Source organism: Corvus brachyrhynchos, unplaced genomic scaffold (genome assembly GCF_000691975.1).
Source record: "Corvus brachyrhynchos isolate BGI_N302 unplaced genomic scaffold, ASM69197v1 scaffold56, whole genome shotgun sequence".
Taxonomy (NCBI): domain Eukaryota; kingdom Metazoa; phylum Chordata; class Aves; order Passeriformes; family Corvidae; genus Corvus; species Corvus brachyrhynchos.
In genome coordinates, this window is record NW_008238664.1 from 6439287 (window position 1) to 6459713 (window position 20427).

The window sequence follows — 20427 nt, forward strand, 5'->3', positions numbered from 1 at the left end:
TGGCCCATCTTCACCTGAACAGCCCACCCATGGGCCTGATCAACAAAAGTGCATGTTCCACTGCTGAGGGACAGGCCAGACAGGCAAAGGCAGGTGAAACAGAGGGCATCTGTGAGGTCTCCGTGACCTCCACTCTCCCAAGGCACAAGCTGGAAGCCATTGCTCCTAAAAGCTAACAAAAAATTGAGAAGTTTGGGGCGGTGAGGGGAGGAAGATCAGATTCTGTATTTGAGATTCTGGGAGCTGAAAGGGAATAAAAAGCTGGTTGAAGCCTAGCTCTGCTTAAAATCCCTACATGCAGACATAGAAACAATGCTCATTGTACATTAGAAACCAGGAAACGAGGTGGAAGGAGAATGCAAGACAGCGCTGTGTTTCTGCATTAGGGTTTTTAAGTACACTGCAGGATTTCTGTCTCAGAGTACTCATTGAGTTACATCAGACTGTAATGGCCTGTTGATTTTGAGAGATTATGGCAGCGATGCTGATGCAGGGGGAGAGGAGATGGAAGGAAAGAGAAGATGTGATGCATCAGCCAGCGTGCACACACATTTCAGATGATTACCCCTATACTCCTGTGCGAGAAGGACACAGCAGATTCACAGCAGGACCAGGACTAGGACCAGGAGGGGACCGTGCATGGGCCTCTGTTAGCAATCGACACAGACACGGCAGGCGGGTTTTTGCTCCCTGGGGCAGCAGATGCCAAAAGTAACATTTCTGCAGGGGAGTCCCATCCAGGGCTGGCAGGACCACAGCCACATGGCGTGGCATGGCAAGCATAATGGGAGGTGAATCCCACGTTCAAGGTGTGCAGCATGTTGTTCCTGAGATGGATTCAGTCTCACTCTGCCAGGCTGACAACTTTGCTTGCCTGCCTATTTCTTTCTCCTGTATTTCACAGAAAGACGGTATCCTTTCCTTTTCCTTTCTTTGCTCCCGGGCACAAGCAATCAAGAACAAAGGATGAAAGAAAAATGCAGGGGGGGATAGGGGGGAGCGAGGAGGGGGAGGGACATTTGAGAGTTAGGGAGCAATCTTTAGCAGAGAGAAGATAATTTTAAAAAAAAAGGCAAAAAGGAGATGCAGAGCCTTGGAAAAAAACCCCACAATATGCAAATGAGGCAGAACAAAAATCAGAGCCGGGAAAAAAAATAAAATCACACTAAACCAGCCCATCTCTCCACAAGCTCTCTGTCTCTCAGACAAGGGGATGCCATTGAGGTGAGGGGTTCCCAAAGCCTTCTACCACCCTCCACCTCCAGCAGACACCCGTGGCTTACTGCAGGCAGGCAATCTACCCTCTGGGGCATAGCAAAGGAAGGGAAGAGGGAAGAGTAAAGCAATTCTGGAGCAGTGAAAATCCTTGTTTTCTCTCTGAGGTAGGGAGCTGTGGGGCAAACAGAACCAGCCAGGTGCTTCTAACACGATGTCTGTCAAACAATCTGATTTCAAGCTTCACTGGAGGAGTCCCTCAGCAGCTGCTTTAATCTACTGCAGCACTTTTCCCCCACAGCAGGCTGCATTCCCCTTGTGCCTCCTCCACTCTTCCACCAGGACAAAGGTCCCACAGGAGCAGAGACCTCCACCTCAGCTGGCAGCAGGTTGCCTCACAGACTAAACCACCTCAGGCCCCACCACAAGCAAAGGAGGATCAGGCTTGAACTGAAGCTTTCCAAAGGGCATCCAGCTGCACAAGGAAAAGCAGGATTTTTCTCCTGCAGATGACATACTATTCTTGATGCAGAGCCCTCACACTGCTCAGAGGTGGGTGTCAGCAAAGGTAGCTTCTTCCCTCCAGACCATGGAGTAAGTAACTCATCCATCAGCTTGTTCATTAGCGGCACCGTAGCTGGTGGTGTGTTACGACACACCATAGTGCAGTTACCCTTCTACTCATCATCATTTATTTCTTCTCCTTCCAAGGTACGGCAAAACATCAGTGCGTGCTCCTCAGCTGGGAACAGTGAGAGCTGTAAAAGAGAACTGGGAAGCAGCAGGATTCCTGGCTTTTAGACAAAGTCTGGGGCTGACTCACCTGAAATACCACTTTTTAGCGCCAGGAGTGCTCTCCTTTCATGCACACAGCAGCTCCCCTGCTCCAGCTTTCTGTTCTCCTTCCTGTCCACATTTCTATTTGAACCATCGTTCATCCAGTGCTGCCTGTGAACACCTGAAGCTAGGGACTACAGGCTATGGGTTGGTCCTAACAAAATATTCTTTAAAAAATCTGTCAGTATCAGAAACATGGTATTACTTTTACTTATTACCAAGGAGCATCACTTAACTTAGTAAATACTAACTGCTTAGAAGCACAAGTCACAGTTGTGTTGCAAGGGCTAGTTAAAAAGCAATTTCAAGAAGCTGACAAATTCCACACCAAAGGCGTCTAAGCTCTGGTGGCGAGTGTGAAAGCAAAAGCTAAGCCTTGCACCATATTTTACAAAGGACGGTGGATATCAAGGTAAAGAAACATGGGGAGCTGTGCTGGTATTGAGGGCAGTCAGATGTCTAAGGAGAAAACAGCAAGGGAACAAAAATACAGCAGTGAGAGGGCAGGGAGAAGAGAACAGTAAGTTTTAGCAGAGATTTTTGCCATGCAGATTGGTAACTCCAATCACCTGCAAAGGTCACTCGCACCTCCAGAAACCGGAGTGGCTGCAGGCACTGGCTGTGTTTCCCAGGAGCTCCCTTGCTCCCACGTGTGACTTCCCCACCCCAGAGACCCACAGGGAGGCAGAGTGAGAAGATGTATGATGTCTCAGTTCACATCTCAGCCAGGTCTCTGTCCCCATCAGTAAGAACTGCCACCACAACTGACACTAATTGGTTCTCTTGTCATGCTGCAGAGGTGACACAAACCACATGGGCACAGACAAGTGGCCTTCCTCTCCCTGGTCCCCTCAGGTCACTGCTAGGTACCCTGGCAGAACAGTGTGCATGCATAGCTGGTGTTGCCACAATGTGTGATGCCTGCTCGGTGAATACAGAGCATCACTATCTGGAGCTGTCGAGCCTGCGTCACTCACTGCAAGAAGCAGGGGGGGAAGACAACTACCAGCTTAAACCAGATTTTACTGGTAGGAGCATCACCAGAATCCAGGCTCCCAGGGACTTTACAAGGGATCCTTAAACATTACCAGCTGCAGTTGCAGCCTCCATATCCTCCATTAGCCTGGAAAAACAACAATTAGCACACGTGTGCATTAGTGCATGCATGTATTGCATGAGCCTGCGGTGCAAACATATACAATAAACAGCACGAGGAAGAATGAAATTGTTTGAAGCTCAAAGAAGCTATTTGTAAAAATCTGTGTGCAAGTGAGAATGAAAAAAAAGCAAAAATTACTTTCATCTTTCTGTGAGGCAGAGGGGGCAGGGAATTAAGCACACACACCCCCCCAAGCAATGCCCAGGAAGAATTATGCTGCTCGTGATAAATGCACTTTCCTGGTTCTGTGAAAAATCGGACATAATGAAAGTACCTTGAATGCAATTACTGGCACTTGTTTAGCATGGCAGGGCATTGCACTGCCACTGGGCTCGCTCCTCTCTGCTCCCAATTAGCATGCCAAGTACTCCAGCCACACACATGGGCTCACGGGTCAGGGATTGGCGCGGAGGAGCAGCAAACAGCTACCTGCCCACCAATGAGGGAGCGAGCATTGGCTGGAAAGCTCCAGCTTCCTTCATTTTACATCCTCCCATCCCTATCACACTCTTTTCCTCCGCTCCTCCAGGGTCTCTGGAGGCAGTGATAAAAACCGCAAGCTCTCCCCCTCCTCTCTCAGCTGGTCTCATTCACGGCTCATGGCAGACCCGGTTTCCTCTGGGGACTCACTAATGAAGACGGCCAACGTTAATCTCTTTCCCCCTCCCTGACGGGTCGATTTATAGTTCCACGGAGAGTCCTGGATTGCAGCCAGAGGGCTTGACACATTCTTCTTGTTCCAAGACGAAAGGGGAGGGGGGGAAGAGACAGGCTTGCGCGCGCACACACACACACACACACACACACTGAAGACACACACATTTGTGATTTGGATTCAGCTGGAAGATGCAGCTGGAAAACCTCTCTACCTGTTCCGAAACAGCAGCTGAAGGGAACAGTAGCCAACAGTGCTTTTGTATACATGTGTACACTCCAAACATCTTTGTGTTTCCATAGCACCTCTTCCAGCCCAAAGACCCCAAACCACAGGGATCACTCCCTCATCACCAGGATGAAATAAAGCATCAGTTGTGTGCCAGCAGCATTACCCGTGAGTCATTAGGAGAGGAAGCAAATGATAACTTCTCCAGGATAAACGGCAGGGGGAGGGAAAGGGGAAATTTTAGACAGACACAAAGTAATGAACTGGAATTTGGCCAGGACACTGAGGTTACTGTCCCCTCATCTCATGAGAAGTACAGTGGGATCTTTAATGATCAATTGATCAAGGCCTCAGCTCTACCTCTCATCCATAAGGGATTCCAGTACTCGTTGCAGCTTCTTCAAGAGCAATGCTGGTGCATGGGCTCAGCTGTGGCTCAGAGAGAAATGCACCCCTCTGGTACCCCCGCCTGCTTTTCTACAGCACTGCAAGGCACTGCCTGTACTGGAACTCCTCAGACCTGTCACTGGCACAGCTGCACCTTCAAACGAACTGGAGAGAAGGAGAGACTCAGGTATTTTTTTTTACCACTGAGCTATAAGGGAGCATCCCTTTCTTTCCCCATGTGGCAGTCCCAGCTGTAGCCTCATTGGAACCCCTAAGTTGGTGCTATTTGTTCAGCTCGGCTCCCCATGCACACAGCGGACTGGCCCGCGCTGACAGCACAGCTCTGCTAATAGGGTCAGTCAGTGAGCTACTGCTGCAGAGCCGCAGGGGAGCACAAAACACTGGCTTTATTCCTGTAAGACCTATACATTACCTCCTCACCCCCGCCCCCTCAGGAACCAAGTGGTGGATTTAAAAGGAGCACTGTCAACTCATTTAGGCCCATTATTTTGCACTAGAAGAAATGGCCTTTACAAAGCTCAGTGGAAGCACACTCTTGTTCCATCTTTAAGTAATCTTGAAGGTTTCAATTGCAGGGCTGTAAACCACAATGCAAAGAAGCACAGACAAATAGATCAGATCAGATATGAGACTGCCCAGACACAGAGTTCCCCTTGCCAAGCTGACTGCAGAGCAAAAATAGAAATGAACACTGCACATAATTATAGTATTTTACATTTCCACTGCACTTTCCATCCTGAATGATCCCCAAATGCACACACATGTACAAGTGTGTGCATACAGAGAGGTAGGACATTGGGAAAACTCACTTACTTGTAAAAAAATCAAGAAATTGTGGTCCAGTGGTAACAGCTTGTACTGAACCAAAGCCTTCATTAACACAAACACACAAGCTCATAGAAAATCATTATCATGTGAAACAAGACTAAGCCAAGCCACAGCAATCTGTAGATCAGCAGCTCCAGCACTTCTGCTGCTGCCCAGCGTTTCCCCCAAAACAGAAGATTAGAAACTGATCTTTTATTAGCTCTCGCCCTCTTGTTTCCCAGCGAAGCCCAAGGTGCCAATTCCACTTTGCTGCTGCAGGGTAGGGGCAGCTCTGCAGCTGTCGATCCACAGTCTTCCCTTCTCCTGCTGTTGAGTGCTTTGCAGGCTGTAAGTAGGCACATCCCCCAGCCCTGTGGGCTGCAACAGCCCCATTTTGCAGACAGCAGAGCATCTGAACAGGGGAACCAAAGCCAGGGACCGTGCCCAAACCACAGTGCTCTTCTTTCCCTCCTGACAAAAGAGCCCGCACCAGGAACAAAGACTCGTTCTCTACTTTGTACCACCCAAGATGCTCTGAGCAAGGATGAAAAGAGCCAGGAAAGAGCACTGGAAGATAAGCAGGAGCAGAGACCTGACTCTCTAGCAGAAACCTCTAGCTTTCTCAGGAGGCTAGGAGGCAGGGGAGAGAAGAGCAGGTGCTAGCTCACACCTCAGCCTGGGATGCTGGGTCACTCCTTTCTCCTTCCTGCGTGTCTGTGGCAAGTCAGTATCATTTTCCACATATTAAATATCTCTCAGCACTTTTAAACTCCCATCTGAGCACACAGGCGTTTCAATGGTGGTATGTGGCCAAGCACGTGAAGAATGGGGGTAGGAAGTTCAAGAGGAGACAGAAAAGGAAGCAGCTCTAAAGCACTACAGAAACGAACTGATAGGTCAGAAGCAGGAAAGGAAACAGTCTGAGGTTATGAAATGATACAACAGCTGGCTTGAGAAAGCTGGGATTTTTTTTTTAATGAAAAACAGGAATCTAACCAACAAAACAACGTAATCAAGTGTAGTATACAACTACCCCCTTCAAGGAAGAGCCTTAGCCCTTACACTAGCATGAGACCGATATTTGCCTTTAATGCCCCTCAGAAGAATCTGTTCGCTCAGCAACGTGCTGCAGTCATGTCTAAAGCTCAATGAACAACTGGTTCATGCCCCTCTTGGCAGGTATTTTGGGGAAGAAAGAGATTTTGTCAAGGACACTGCAACAACACTCTCCGCTATACTTAAGGAAACAGTCATGGGATTGCCATCATCCAGAGAGGACCCCACGTTTTAATAAGGTCATATCTGAAAGAGCCCCACCTAATAAGCTGCCTGGAAGTCAATTTATCGACCTCAGCACATGAAGTTGTGGTTGCAGGGTGTGTAGGTAATTCATACCTGATGCTCAAGGCCATCGCCTCTGGCTACAAATGGGAGACCAATGTGATTTCTTAAATTTCATTTAGTTTCATAATCCAGTGCATTATTCAGGAATGCAAGGAAGAGCCTCCTTAAAACAGGATTTTTATTTTGACAATGTCACTTTAACAACAAATAGCTGGCTGCTCAGTTCCCTTAGCAGGAGACAGCAGGTGCTCAGCTGGCTGATTTAGCAGCAGCCACAACTGCCACCACGAGCTGCTGGGTGCAGTTCACAGGCTGCAATTCCCAATTCCCCTGACACAGATTCCCAAGGAGGGGGAAGGGCTAAGGAAGCGAGAGGAAAGGCAAGGGGGTGAGCTTGGGGTGAAGTGTTATTGCATTAATGAACAAATCTCACTGCCACTTCCTTGGGACCCTCACTGGGCTGACAGGCACCTTCCCCCAGCCTTGTGTGCACACCTTCCTGCATAAGGGAATTAAACTCCTTTCACCCCTCCTTCCCCCTCAGGAAATAACGTGCCCACTTTTTACATGCAGCCAACACCAGCAAGATACTCTGTGATCTTCTGAGACCTTCCCCAATGGCCTCATTTTAGGGAGACCAGTGTCCTCAGTAAACAACTAGAAAGCAAGAAGACCATGTTGTACAGCCTTGTGCCTACAGAAAATCAGGACTATGGAAATGCATCTTAGAACAGGGTATGGTACAGTTAGAGGCCTGTGGCATGAGATTGCTAGAGACAACCTTACAATAATCTTTAAAATTAAAAATAGACATGTGCACGTGACTTTGTGATTTTGTTTTTGTTGTAGTTTGGTGATTTTATTTTTTAAAACATGCAACATAAAAATGTAAAGACAAAAATTCCGGCCACTTCCCTCATCTTGCCCATCCAGCAATGAAAGTTTTTTTCTAGACTGAAAAACAATGAGAATCAGTGGGCCAAGAAAATGATATCTCCTGAACAGTGAGAAACTGAAAGCTGTGTTGTTAAAAGGGAATGGGATTTTACTCAGCCCACAACACATTCTGGATGGTCTTCACTTGATTTTGCTCCTGTCTATACCAAGACTTCTATTTATTGAGTTGTTTTAAGCTGCAGACACGCAAAATTCTCGTACCTACAATTAAAGTATTAGAGTTCACAGAAACATCCATTATACCTCAGCAGCAGTTCTCCAAGGCCTCCAAAAAATTAAAACACAGCACACATTACTCTTTATTGCAGCCTTAGATATATCAGGCTTGATCACAGCACCACTTTTTTAATCCATTATGATGGGGTGAATGGGGGAGATAAACTGGTACAAGCCTAGTTTAAAACAAACATTCCCTTTGGGTCATCTGTAAAACTAATCTAGACTTAACACTAGAAAGCACGCTCAAGGAGAGAAACAAAAACCTTCCGTTTTTTAAACAAGTGGAAGAGGCTTGAGTAAAAATAATAATATATGAGTGTATTAACTGAGTGTTATTTTTGGCTACTCAAGCAAAGTAGGACTTCAACAACCCAGAATTTACAGGGCTGGGAGCCTGGTGGGTCCCTGGTTTTTATTTTGTGCCAATTCACATTCACTCATGCTCCTGGGTAAGTCATGATGCTGTCAGCAACGTCAGCCCAACTGGAAAAGTGGGTTAAGAAAGCAGTGGACACTCATCAAAAACTAGGGCTTGCCTGCAGAGGGGCACACAGGAGAGGCAAGCTGAAGCACTTTAAGTGGACATAAAACATCTGTATGGAACGATTTATACAGAATGCAAATGTATCCCTGATTTGCCTGCTTCACTACTAAACCTATTTTTACTAAATCAGCTGAAAGTTAATTTCAATCTAAATAAGGGTATGGTCAGATCAGCCAAGCAATTGGGTCAGTGCAGGCTAACAAGTTGTTGTCCTTTCAGATAGATATCAGTAACTCGCCATATGTGCTTCTGCAACACAAAGAAACTTAGAGGAGCCTCAGAGAAATCTCCTACGAACTGTTTTTGTGAGACTTAAAAATCAGAGGGGCCAGTTTGGCTGGGAGTCAGCAATCTGGTACATTGGCAGGGGCAGGCTACAAAGAATATCCCAAGAGTTGCCAGTCTAGCACTGTTTCTTGGCTCCAAAATTAAATAGACATCAAATTTTTAATTTTCCCCCCCCAAAATACAGGTTTGACCCTGTAGGGATGCTGCCTTGGGAACACCCAGAGAAGCTGCCACCAGGAAGAGGCATATCTGCTGCGGGACGTTTTCCAGCCACTCAGAAACAAGAAGCCAGGCAAGGGCTACTGCCAACTCACACACACTACTCCAGGACTGGGCAGTGACTCAAGAAAATGACTTCCTGACATCCTCCCAGCAGTGACCCCAGCCACGCACCTGCCTCAAGAGATGCTAGCATGCCTTTACGGCTTTGACAAGCAATGCCTCACATGAGTTGGCTTCCTTACTTGGAGGAGGCCCCACAAGCCATGTGGTTTCAACACTGGGTGGACAGATCTCCTGTAAGTGGACATTGAGAGATGAGCTTGTCACTGAATACAGGGGAAATACAGAGCTGGCACAGTAGCTGTTTCTTGAGGAACAACAAGTTGCTGGCGGCAGGGAAAACCCTAGTTTGGTGGCTACCTGATTTTCAGTCCTTCCTAGGGTTACATCACCCTTGACGGGGATTTTGTAAGAATGAGAACATAAGGACAGAAAGAGAGATGTCACTGCTTCCCCAACCCTCCTGCACCAGGAGTCAGTTGGGTGTGGACTCAATCCATTGTACCTCACCACACCATAACCCTTCCAGCCAATCTGCCAACGTGTCATGAGTGCCATTCTCTCCTGGCAGTTCCATCTAATCAGCACACACCGAGTGCCAGGGTTCCTCACTGTTTGCTCTCTCCCCCTCTCACCAGGGCTATGCAGCGTTAATGTTTCACCGGCAGCTCTCACTCTCCTCACAGCCCCATCAAGCACATCTCTGCTCTGACCTACTGCCCCAGGCACCTGGCTCCTGACCCCGAGTACCCACAGCTGCCCCAGCCTGGCTGCCCCTCAATCCCAGCAGTGCTCTGCATGCCGTTGGAACAGGAAAGCAGCAAAACCCCTCATTGCCCCAGGCAGCTGGCTCGGACCACCAGCCTCATCCTGCCTGCAGCTTAACTAGCATATTAAGGCTGGAAGGGGAAAATGCCCAGCATCTGCCCTGCATCCCCTCCCTTCCCCAGCTTGCCACCATAGCATAAGCCCTTTTGTTTCTCACCAGAAACACAGCAATTATTTCAGAAAAATCTCTCCCCTCGCCACTGGTAGAAATACCATAGTCTGAGACAGTAGCTTGCTGACTGCAGACAGTGGAATATTCCAGAAAAAAAGGAAGATTTGGGGAGGGGGAGGGGAGGAGGTATCTGGGATCCAATCTTTCTCTCCCTGCCAATCCCCTCTATCTCTAGCAGATTTCATTTTTATCAACAGGATTTCTGTGAAATTTTCACTCAACCTTCCCTCTTTCCCATTTCAACTCCCAGCTAAGCTCAAAGGTGCACAAGAATAACATGCTGCTACCCTCTTCTCGCAGGCTGGACAAATAAGTCCTCAGCTAGCCACATGGAAGCCATTAAAAATATATTAACATACCCAGCAGGGTCTGTCACTTTTTCTTTTCCTCTGCACCCCCCCCCCTTCCTCTTAAACACAGAGAAGGAAGAAATCTTGCCACAGTAACAAGAGGTTTTCATCAAGTCTCATTACCTCAAGCACAGCCGCGCACCACAGCCCCCACAGAGAACTGCCTTCAGTTCCTGCTGTCATTAAAGGAACGAAGATCTTAAACAAAAATTAAACCCTGGACAGCATGAATTCGGGAGCACATGAACAGATCAGGCAGGGAAGGGTGCAAGAAAGCCGAAGGGAAGAGCAGGAGCAGAGCCACCAGACAGGGCTCCACTCCAGCAGCTCGGGAGGGATGGGGCAGGTTAAATGTGTCCCACAGAGTAGGGCAGAGGGAAGCATTTTCAACATTTCGAGCCAGCATCAAGGTATGCTGTATTTCCCACACTCAGTGACACAGCAACATCCTGGAACATTAATAAGGCTCAGGGTAAAACCCAACCAGCAATTATGATAGAAAAGCACAAAGCTTTGTCTCGCTCTGCGATGTTCCACAAAAGGATGATTTTGCACACTTTGACACATGTCCATTTTCACTCTAGGGGGTCCTCATCCCTTCCAAACAGCATAGTGTCCCATGCATCCCAGAAAGGATGCACAGCACATCTTAACCTGCAGCAGCTGCTCTAAGCCTGAAGCAGGTGGCCGCTGGTGTTTAATAGCTCGGGAGGAGGGTTTGAAGGGCGGAGGCAGCAACTCTACATTTAAACAAGGGATTTCTATACTAGGGGGTTGTTAGTTGGAGGGCTATCAAGTCAAAGTGCTCTTAAACTGTAGTTTTTCAAGTATTTCTTTGAGCAAATCGCTGGGTTAAGCACCTTTCCTCTCCACCTTGGCTACTTTAATCCAGATCAATTCCCTGATCCAGTTCAATGTGCAGCAGCACGTTCAGCTGCACTGACACAGCTGAACAAGTAGCTCAGGAGCAGCAGCAGGGACTGCTGAGAACAACCCTCATAAAACAACACCCTCGGATTCAACAGGCATGACAGTCCCAGGGGAGCAAGACACTGCATGCAAACCCCATGAAAACAAAGGGAAGAGGGATACTGTATACATGGTTAACAGGGAAGAGATGAGCTAAGTCAAAGAGGATACAAACAAACCAAAAATCTGCTGACAGTGTGGCCACGTTTTATGCACCTCTAGATGAGACAGAAGTTTTATTTCTCCCACGGGAATGGAGACAAGCAAAAAGCTCTCCCTTTTGAAGTGGGCAGTACAGTCAGGAAAGGCAGAGCTTGCGGAAGACCCAACAATGGCAAAGCACCAGTGAAAGGTGGACAAAGACCTCTGAGGATCAAGGAGGATAGGAAACCACAGCTGGTGAGGAGTAGGAACTGTGTGGGGACACCAGAGAAGTAACTCACTGGCAGAGCAGTGAGGAGCAGAAGGGAGCCAGGGCATGAACTGGAGGACACAGAGGCAGGATGAGGATATAGACGGTCCATGCTGGGCACAGAGGAGGGGATCAGGAGAAACGGTAAGAAAGCTACTTCAGGTCTCTGGTGTCACAACCATTCTGGTTGTGAACAGTTTAATGGGTCATTATCCAAACAGTTCATACACCCCGTGGTTCTGGAGTAATTACATCCGTTCTTGAAAAGGACATCACATAACAAGATCTACCAAAATTATAGAAGCAGATAGGAGAGTACTGGCTGTACTAGAAACACTAGAAAATAGTGTCAATTTCCTAATGATAAGATGCAAGTCAAAGATATATTTGCCTCTGCAGCATTGAAATGTGCTCTACTCATCCCACGTTGGAAAGGGAATACAAGAAAGCGAGGAGGTTCAGCAAGTGGCAACAAAGAGAAGAGACCTGAAAAGTATCAAATGCTTTCATGAAGTCCACATGTGCAAAACAACAGCCATGTGCTGGTGAGGGAAATCTTCTAGTGCCACCATAATATAGTGCATACCGGGGCTGTGACACAGTGGGTGCATGCTGTTCTCCCCAGGAAACCTGTCCATCTGCTCACAGCCAGCCACTACAACCTGGCCTAACTGCCACCAGCCTTGACAGAGTCGCTCCTTGAGGATTTAACAAGGCAGACTCCTCACCCACACCTGCCAAATTGGATACGCTGCATACAGAGTCTTCATTGCCGAGCCTCATGGTTGGTATTTCCACAGCCTCGCAGACGAACAGCTTGGCTGGGTTGCTCTTCCTTGCTGCTTCAACACAGACAGCACAAACTCTGTCATGTAAAAGAAATCGAAAGCCCTGCTTGAAGCTAATTGCAGGAATATACTGGAGTCTTACCCACACTTTCGGATTTGACAGCAACACAATTAGGTCATGGGATAGCTGTGCTCTAACAGATTCCTTGGACTTGGCTCTATCCAAGGTAGAGATGCACATGAATGCTGCTTCAGTGGGTATTTCCTTACTTGCCAGCAGCCTGGATGCTTGAAAACCTACTCGTGTGACGAGTCTGTCTCAGATCACAAGTGGACCTACAGGTGAAACAGGCCTACAATAAATGCCAGAGGAGGAGGAGGAGGAGCAGGCTCTAGGCAACATGTGCAAGGAAGGCAGTGGTTTTGATGCAGGCTAAGGTCATTCCAGGGACCAGCAGTCTGACACCCATGATTAAAGCACAATCAAGAAATGTTTCCTGACAGAAAAGTCTATTAGGCTGTGGAACAGGCTCCCATGGGAAATGGAAGAATCCTCATCCCACTTCTCTGCCAGGAGTGATGCGACAGGCAGCAGGGAATCAAGCCCTAAGACTGGTGAGATTGCCTGATAGGGACAGTCTCATAAGATGCCTCAGGAGTAACACAAACTTAAGAACCTTCCTCTGCACCTTCTGCAAAACATCTCCTCCCCAGCTCTGCCGACACTGCTGCTTGCAAGGCAGCACGCTGGACTAGATCACTGTAGCCTGGGTCATTTCATGAATTTGGAGGAATGGGGCTTCTAACCCACAGCAGGTAACTATGATGTGTGTTACAGCATGGTCCTGGCAATGGCTGCACCCTCAAAACCAATGGGATGATGGTGGCACAGGACAGGAATGAGAGGTGAGAAAATAAGAATTTCTTAGGCCATGCTACAGGCCTAAGAAAGGCTTGTATTAACTCTGTGTGCATGAAATCATGCAAAGAAAGGCAGTGGAGGATGCAACTAGGGTGGAGGGTATTTACTAAACTATGAGTGAGTATGGTCAGACATGTAAAATAGCATATGGCCTAACATATATGGTGATTATCTTAATTTACAGCAAAGAATGTCCCTGTTGATAATATATACAGTATCAAGTAAGTTTCTGATACACTGGACTGACACTAACTTAAGTGTCTGACGTCTGAAAGACTGTCCAGTTTATACTTTATTTAACATTTATTTGCATGCCTTACATATTTCGTTATTTCTATTTTTTGAATAGGAAAAGATCAGCTTGGTTTGGAACTGTGCAGATCGACAGGAATGCTTATTGTCCCATATTTAAAGCTACCAGATGCCTATCTCCCTTTTGGTTTGGGTTTTGGTTTGGGGTTTTGTTGTTGTTGTTACGGTTTGGGGGAGGGGGTGCATTTGGAGATGTGGGGAAAAGAGGTATTAAGGGTTCAAAAATTAATGTCTCACAAAGTTCAAAATTAATGTCTCAACTTGTAACACACTTCCCCTCTCCCACAACACTGGTTGCAGAAGCTACCCACGGCTGACACCACTCATGAAGCTCCATATGGTTCTGCTTCCCTTCACTTTTCCTCAGCCTAACAAACTCTGGCACTGCTCAGATTTTCCTGGTCCTGAGGAAGCAGGAGAGATTCCAGTTTCTCCTTCCTTTGCTTTTACAAAACTCCCATGGTGTTGCCTGTGAAAAACCTATTGTAATGGCAAAGCATAAAGGCAAACTTGTCTGAACACCACTGGTGGTGTAGAATTTTTCATACTGCATTCAATATTGGTAACAATTACTTACATTGCATTAGAGTTAAGGACTTCAGTAACATCAGGGCACCTCGAGCTCAGCACAACTTACACAAACAGCAACAAATATCTGTGCCTGACTAACAGGCTAGTAAAGTTTTTTAAGGTAGAAAGGCTTCAAAACAGATCGTCATTTTAAAGCACCCATGAGTTGACAACAGTTTGTACAATTATCACAAACCACTCAAAAAAAGCTTCCAGTACACCTGGGAAGTAACCATGTACACAGTAAGTACCCTGTATGCACCATAACTCAGCAAGTGCTTTTTGCAGCTCCCTTCTACACTCAGTCATGAAGGATATAGATCATTACAGCCTCCAGCTATAGAGCTTTAGCTCAGAGAGTAGCAGCTCACACTTTTAGCTCTGGAGATCCCCAGTTCAATCTGCTGCATGTCAGCCAAGAGGGCAGCTGTCATATAATTACAGCCACAACTTTGCATGTGAAAAAGTAGGGAGAGCGAACAGAGATCTTATTATAGAATTCTAGTTGCAACCTGCTAAATCCCTATTTAAAGTAACTTCTTGTAAAGAGGAGGGAGAGGGGGCCAAAAAAAAAAGGAAAAAGAGGAAAGAGAATCTTCCAACTCAGATTCCCAATTCCCTCTGGAACAAACCAGTGCTGCTTTGCAGTCTTTTGTTACAAATACATATGTACACTAGATGAAGCACACAAGCGCAGAGCCAGGAGTAAGGCTCCTGACTTATCAGTCCAAAAAAGAGAAAAAGGAAGAAAAAATTCTCATTGCTGCAACTGAGGCATCTGAAGTCCAACAAGGCATCATAGTTTCTTTCTGAATTATAACCATCCCACAGCAGCCAACCCATTTAGTTATGCAATTTAAGTACTAAAATTTAACTTCAAGAAATCTTAAGTCAGTTACAACCTGTTTTCTTCAAACTGTACATACAAGCTCTCAGGAAAATTTAACAAGACAGAGAATACAGGAAAGAGTATGTTTGAAATACAAAGCTACAAACCATAGTGAAAAATTCCCTCTCAAATTAAAAGTTCTTTTAGTGAGTTCAACATAAAACAACTAGACCAAGTTTCCTCTCATCCATTCATCTTTCTGCAGATCCTTCTGCACACACAGAGTCATTTTTGAGCCAGACTTTTTTCCAAGCCAGGATAGTCAGAAACTAAATTTGAAATAATGTAATCCAGTTTTAAAGAAACATCTGTTTTCCCCCAACAACAATTCTAGAAATCTATTTCAAGCTTAAAATACAGATTCCTTGCAGAACATTCTTTTCTCCTTGACAGCCCCATCCATCCATCCATCCATCCATCCCCCAGCAGTACAGAACCTGTGGGTCTCTCACTGCCTGAGGTGAATCAACCACTTTGGACCATGAGTAACAAATGGGAGCTAACTCTCCAACTTCCTGCAAACTACTTACTAAATACCACTTCAGAGGACCAATCTGACTCAAACTGTTCAACGCCTGCCTGCAAGAACACAGGCTTGCTGAAACACCTCAACTAGCTCATGCATGCTACACCACTGGCCCTCCAAAGCTACCTGAAACACAGTGCCATGCTTCCAACAAGATCTGAAGAAGTACCTAGTCCCCAGCCAAGCTGGAAGGTGTTCAGATAATTGCTAACACCAAGCACAAACCTGCAACAGTAAACTCCAGAACAGAATTCAGCAACACTTTGTACTTAAACCAGCTGAGTTCTCTGGTGACATCCTCTCATCAGCCTTGTTTCTGAAGACCCATTTTCATTTGGCTCAGTCTTCTACTTCTCCCTTCAAGCATGACCTACTCAGGAAACACACAAACTAGCTGACCATCTCCCTCCCTCTAGAAGAGAGTAAGGGAGAGAATCAAGGACATGAAGCCCAGTTTTGAAGAAAGTTACATGCAGCTACATTTGGGGTTGATTACGGACATGCAGCAAAACCCTGGCTGGGCTCATCCCACAGGAGGAACCCATAAAAAGTTCACCTTCCCCTCACCTCCTGCAACCAAGGAAAGCTCACAAACATCTGAACCACACTTGTCCAACAAAAGCAGTACAACCCTATGCAGAGATGACTAAAATTATCCTATTTTCTGGTATTACTTCTGTGAATTCAGCAGTGCGAAAAGGTTCCAGATAGACATGCTCTGAAGACCCAAATCCTCTGCCTACCTTGAGAACTCATGCAGAGGAAACAGCAGCAAAACTTATACATACTTTTCTCATCTCTTCCAGCCTGCCAAGGCTGAAATGACTGACAAAGGTCCAAAATGAGGAACACACATAAATTATTAATATTGCGCTAGCACTCTCACTGTTGCTGTAACAGTCTAAAGACTTAACAGAGGCAGGCTCTGCAGGGAAATACTACTTTACTTCAAAATCATTCATTCAGGAAACCTACAGAGGAGAAAAGAATCATTCTGCAGCACACTGTCAAACCCCTCAGCTTTAAGACCCTTCATTTTTAAAGCAAAAGCAATTTTAACAAGAACAGGAAATTGATGTGAAGCGTAAGAAGCTTCAGATTTCAAGTGAGCAACACTGGAACAGCACTACTTCGGGACACAAATCCCAACACACAGATCTTCTCATGCCTGATCTGGAAAGTCCATCCCACTTCTGAGAGCCAGGTAAGTGTTCTGTTTCTGCAGCCTCTCTGCTGGAACAGCCAAGTGGCATACCAGCAAGAGGATAATGGGGAGCCATGCTCTACTAATTGGAAGGAAGCCAAAAAGCCACTTCAGTTTGCTCCTTGGATTGCAACCTGTGCTTTACACCCAAGCAAGGCTCCAGATTCACATTCCCACCAACCTTTTATTTCATTCCAGGTCTCATGCAGTACCTGCTGCCACAGTAGCCACGTGACCATAAGCAGTACATAGAGAGAAGCAGCTTCCTACTGATGTATATGCCTCCTCTTCCCTGTTGCAAGGGGAACAGTTTATGCAGGGGTATTAGTCTGTTTTACATTAATTTCAAGAACTAGGACAAACAACCTGAACATCTGACACTTCTGAAAAAAAGTTAAATTATTTTCATCTTTCTTAGTAATCAGAATAGATTTACTTTTCATTTAAAACACAAAATTTCCCTCCCAAAATATCTGAGGTAGTTACTGAAATGTCTTCTTTACCAAAGCCTGCATTCTCAAGATTATTAATAACATTTTGAATATAAAGAGGCACAACCTTGCTCCATACCAACAAAAAAAGAGAAAGCAGTCAAGTTTTCACACAGTGAAGCAACTAATTTTTAAACCAGTACTTTCTATTAAAAATTCTCTTAAAGATTTAAAACCCCAAAAAGGTTTCCAGTAACTCTAGACACTGATGGGGGCAAAGAAAAAACAGACCCTACCCCCAGCTGGATGGCATTCCTCTCTTTGGGTGCAATGTGGTAACACTTGATTGATGCATCTGATCCATTCCAAAACTCCAGGCGTTGCTTCAATCATCAATGGGTAGAATCCTATTGATTTTCAGGGGAAAAAAAAAGAAAAACAGAAAAACAGAGTAGAATATGGATACAAGACACATAGCACCTCACGTTTGTCTAGCAGATCCTGCTGATTTAGCTAGATCCATGATAATCAACAGATTAAAGACTGAGTTGATGGCAGAAACTCACAATTACCAGCCTAAGCCCCTATTTCCCTTCCACCCTCTTTCTGTCATCTCAGCTCAACCCAGGCTCTCAACACAACCTGGAACATTAGTCCCATACCAAAGGAAAATAAATAGGAATAGGGAAAGGAGTGGGAAGAGATAAACCAGGGTAAATAGGGATAGCATGAAAAGCCCACTGGCATGCAACCAAGAGCCTGCACAGGCCCTTGCTACAGCAGTAAAGAGGAGATCAAGCACGTACAAGGAGACAGCGGGAGAACAGATGTGAGAAGAAGGTTCAAGTGTCCCTGGGCTCAGGGGGTAAGAAATGGCAACAGAGAACAGCAGTGAGCCCCAGCAAAAACAGTGAGCTCAGCCTTCAGCAGCAGCACCAGGTGACCTGCTGGCTTGGTGTCTGCCGTGATAGGCATTTTTAGTATATCAATACTGATATTGTATGGTACGAGCAATGTCGTGTGAACCTTCCACATCAACTAAGGCTTCCCAGTCTGCCCATAAATTTATTTGGCTATCAGCCAAACCCAAATCCACCAACGCTAACCACTTTTGCTTGAAATAAGCCTCCACTTACAGTATTGCAACAAACAGCCGCTGCTGTTTCATTTCAGCGCTGATGAGAACTGCAAGCCCTAAGGACCCACAAACATAAGAGGCAGCACAATTCTAAAGGAATTTACTTGTTCCAGAAGCAGCCAGAAGGTGAGCATCTGACCCTTCCAGCTGGCCAGCTGACACATCAGACCAGCCCACATACCATTCATCCCATTCGAACCTGGAGTCTGGTACCTTCCCACCAGAAGTGGAAACCTGGCGGAATGGTCAGCAGGACATCAGGAAAATACGCCTGGCCTAGCTGACCAGCTGCCTGTTTGGGAATACGAGCTGCACAAAGGTCTTTGGACACCCTGTTCTCCCCTGGTTGTTCTTTATATCTGTTCTGTGTTCCCAAGTCTCAGGAAGATTATCAGCAGAGAAGTGCTGGGTGAGGAAAAGTAGGAAAGGCAAGAACAAACTGATGTACTGCAAAGGGCAGGAAGCAGCAGGTTGAAGATGGGACTTTACAGTAGGAAAACTGGCTGCTAGAGTGTAGAGCAGAATCTGGGAGGAACAGGAGGGGGCTGGTCACAGAAAAGAGGCAGGCGAAGGCTTGCTGCCGCAGGGAACAGGAAAAGCCTGTAGCCCCAGGCTGATAAATCAGATATTGCTGAAGTCTCACACCAGCCACTAAAGCCTCTAGCACTGACTGGGGGCTCAGCAACAAGCAGGATCTGCCACAAATATGCCCACCCAACAGCTTCAGGTAGTCACTTAAGGTATCTCAGGTCCAGACCATTAAGTGCCCTGATGATAAGGACACAGACCTTGAATTCCACATGACAGGTCATGTGGAACTCACACAATGAGAAGGATACGCTGCTTTGCCCAGCCTTGACAAGGACCACACAGCTGCAGCTCGTGCCTCCCTTAGGCTCCTCAGAGCCAGCGGCTGCAATCCAGCCAGCCTGCCTTTGTAACCAACCCCCGCCCGCCAGGAGGGCCTGAACCCTGCACCATCAGCAGCGAAAGCACAAATCTCCACCTCATGCTCTAAATAATTAAACTCTGTGGGAGCATCAACAGACTCATAAAACTCTTACACAGACCAAGCCAGTCATTAATGGGGGTCAAAGATGAGCGCTCTATTTTTTTTAAGAGTGCTTTGATGCGTGGGGAGAGTGGTGAGAGATCTTCATTACCCTTCTCTGGTACCTGATGAATTTTTTCTTTCCTGCCTATCAACACCTCCTACTTCCACCTGAACCCCACACTGCTGGCAATCATCTGGACAGCCAGAGACAATTGGAAGGTGTGTTTGGGTGACATCTGTGCTAGCTGGTCACCTGCAAGCAGGGAAGCAAGGGGCCTCGCTGAGCAAAGCCAGGCTCTACCAGAGCCTCAGCTGGTGCTTATTATGAGGTTTGGGTTTCCCCAGGGCCAATGCAATGCTTAAAGTCATGCAAACCACAACCTCACACACCGTCTCCCCTACAGCAAGGCACGGAGCAGAGCACAAGCCAGTAAAATATGTCAGGATTATTAGCTTGGGCTCAGAGCCAGAGCTGGGAGCCGCCACAAGGGGAGGGGGTGCAGCCCTGCAGGTCAGTAGGAAGGAAGTGGAAGTCCCCTGACAGGGAAGGAGAGGCAGCACATAGGAAAGGCAAGCCACAGTTGAGAAAAGGTCACAGAAACACTCGTCTGACCCACCCCTTCTAGCCTTAAAAATATATATATATACACAACTACACATGTGAGCTTCTTGCTACTGTGCTTTGTTCAGACATTTTAAGGAGAGGTCTGCTCTTCCCATTCTATCTGCATTCCCTGATCCATGCCAGCTTTGGAAATGGTTCTTTAGGCTTTCCATCAATGAAAGCCTTGGGTGGAAAGAAGAGAAAGCAGGCAGTTTTGGGGAAAGGATCACCGCAACACAGAAACTCCCCCAGCAGCAGGCAGGGGGTGTTGGATGCTCTGTCGGCAGGCCCGGTTCCAGCTTGCACCCGCCCAGC

At 46.6% G+C, this 20427-nt stretch overlaps 1 protein-coding gene across 1 annotated transcript in view; it reads right to left on the bottom strand.

Annotated features, from left to right (window-relative positions):
• Nucleotides 1-17749, bottom strand: part of TCF20 (transcription factor 20) — a 120449-nt gene extending 102700 nt beyond the window's left edge. Inside the window, exon 1 of the mRNA XM_008636488.2 lies at nt 17613-17749. The gene's annotated coding sequence lies outside the window, so the exon portion shown is untranslated. The remainder of the gene's footprint in view (nt 1-17612) is intronic.
• Nucleotides 17750-20427: the final 2678 nt, after the last annotated feature.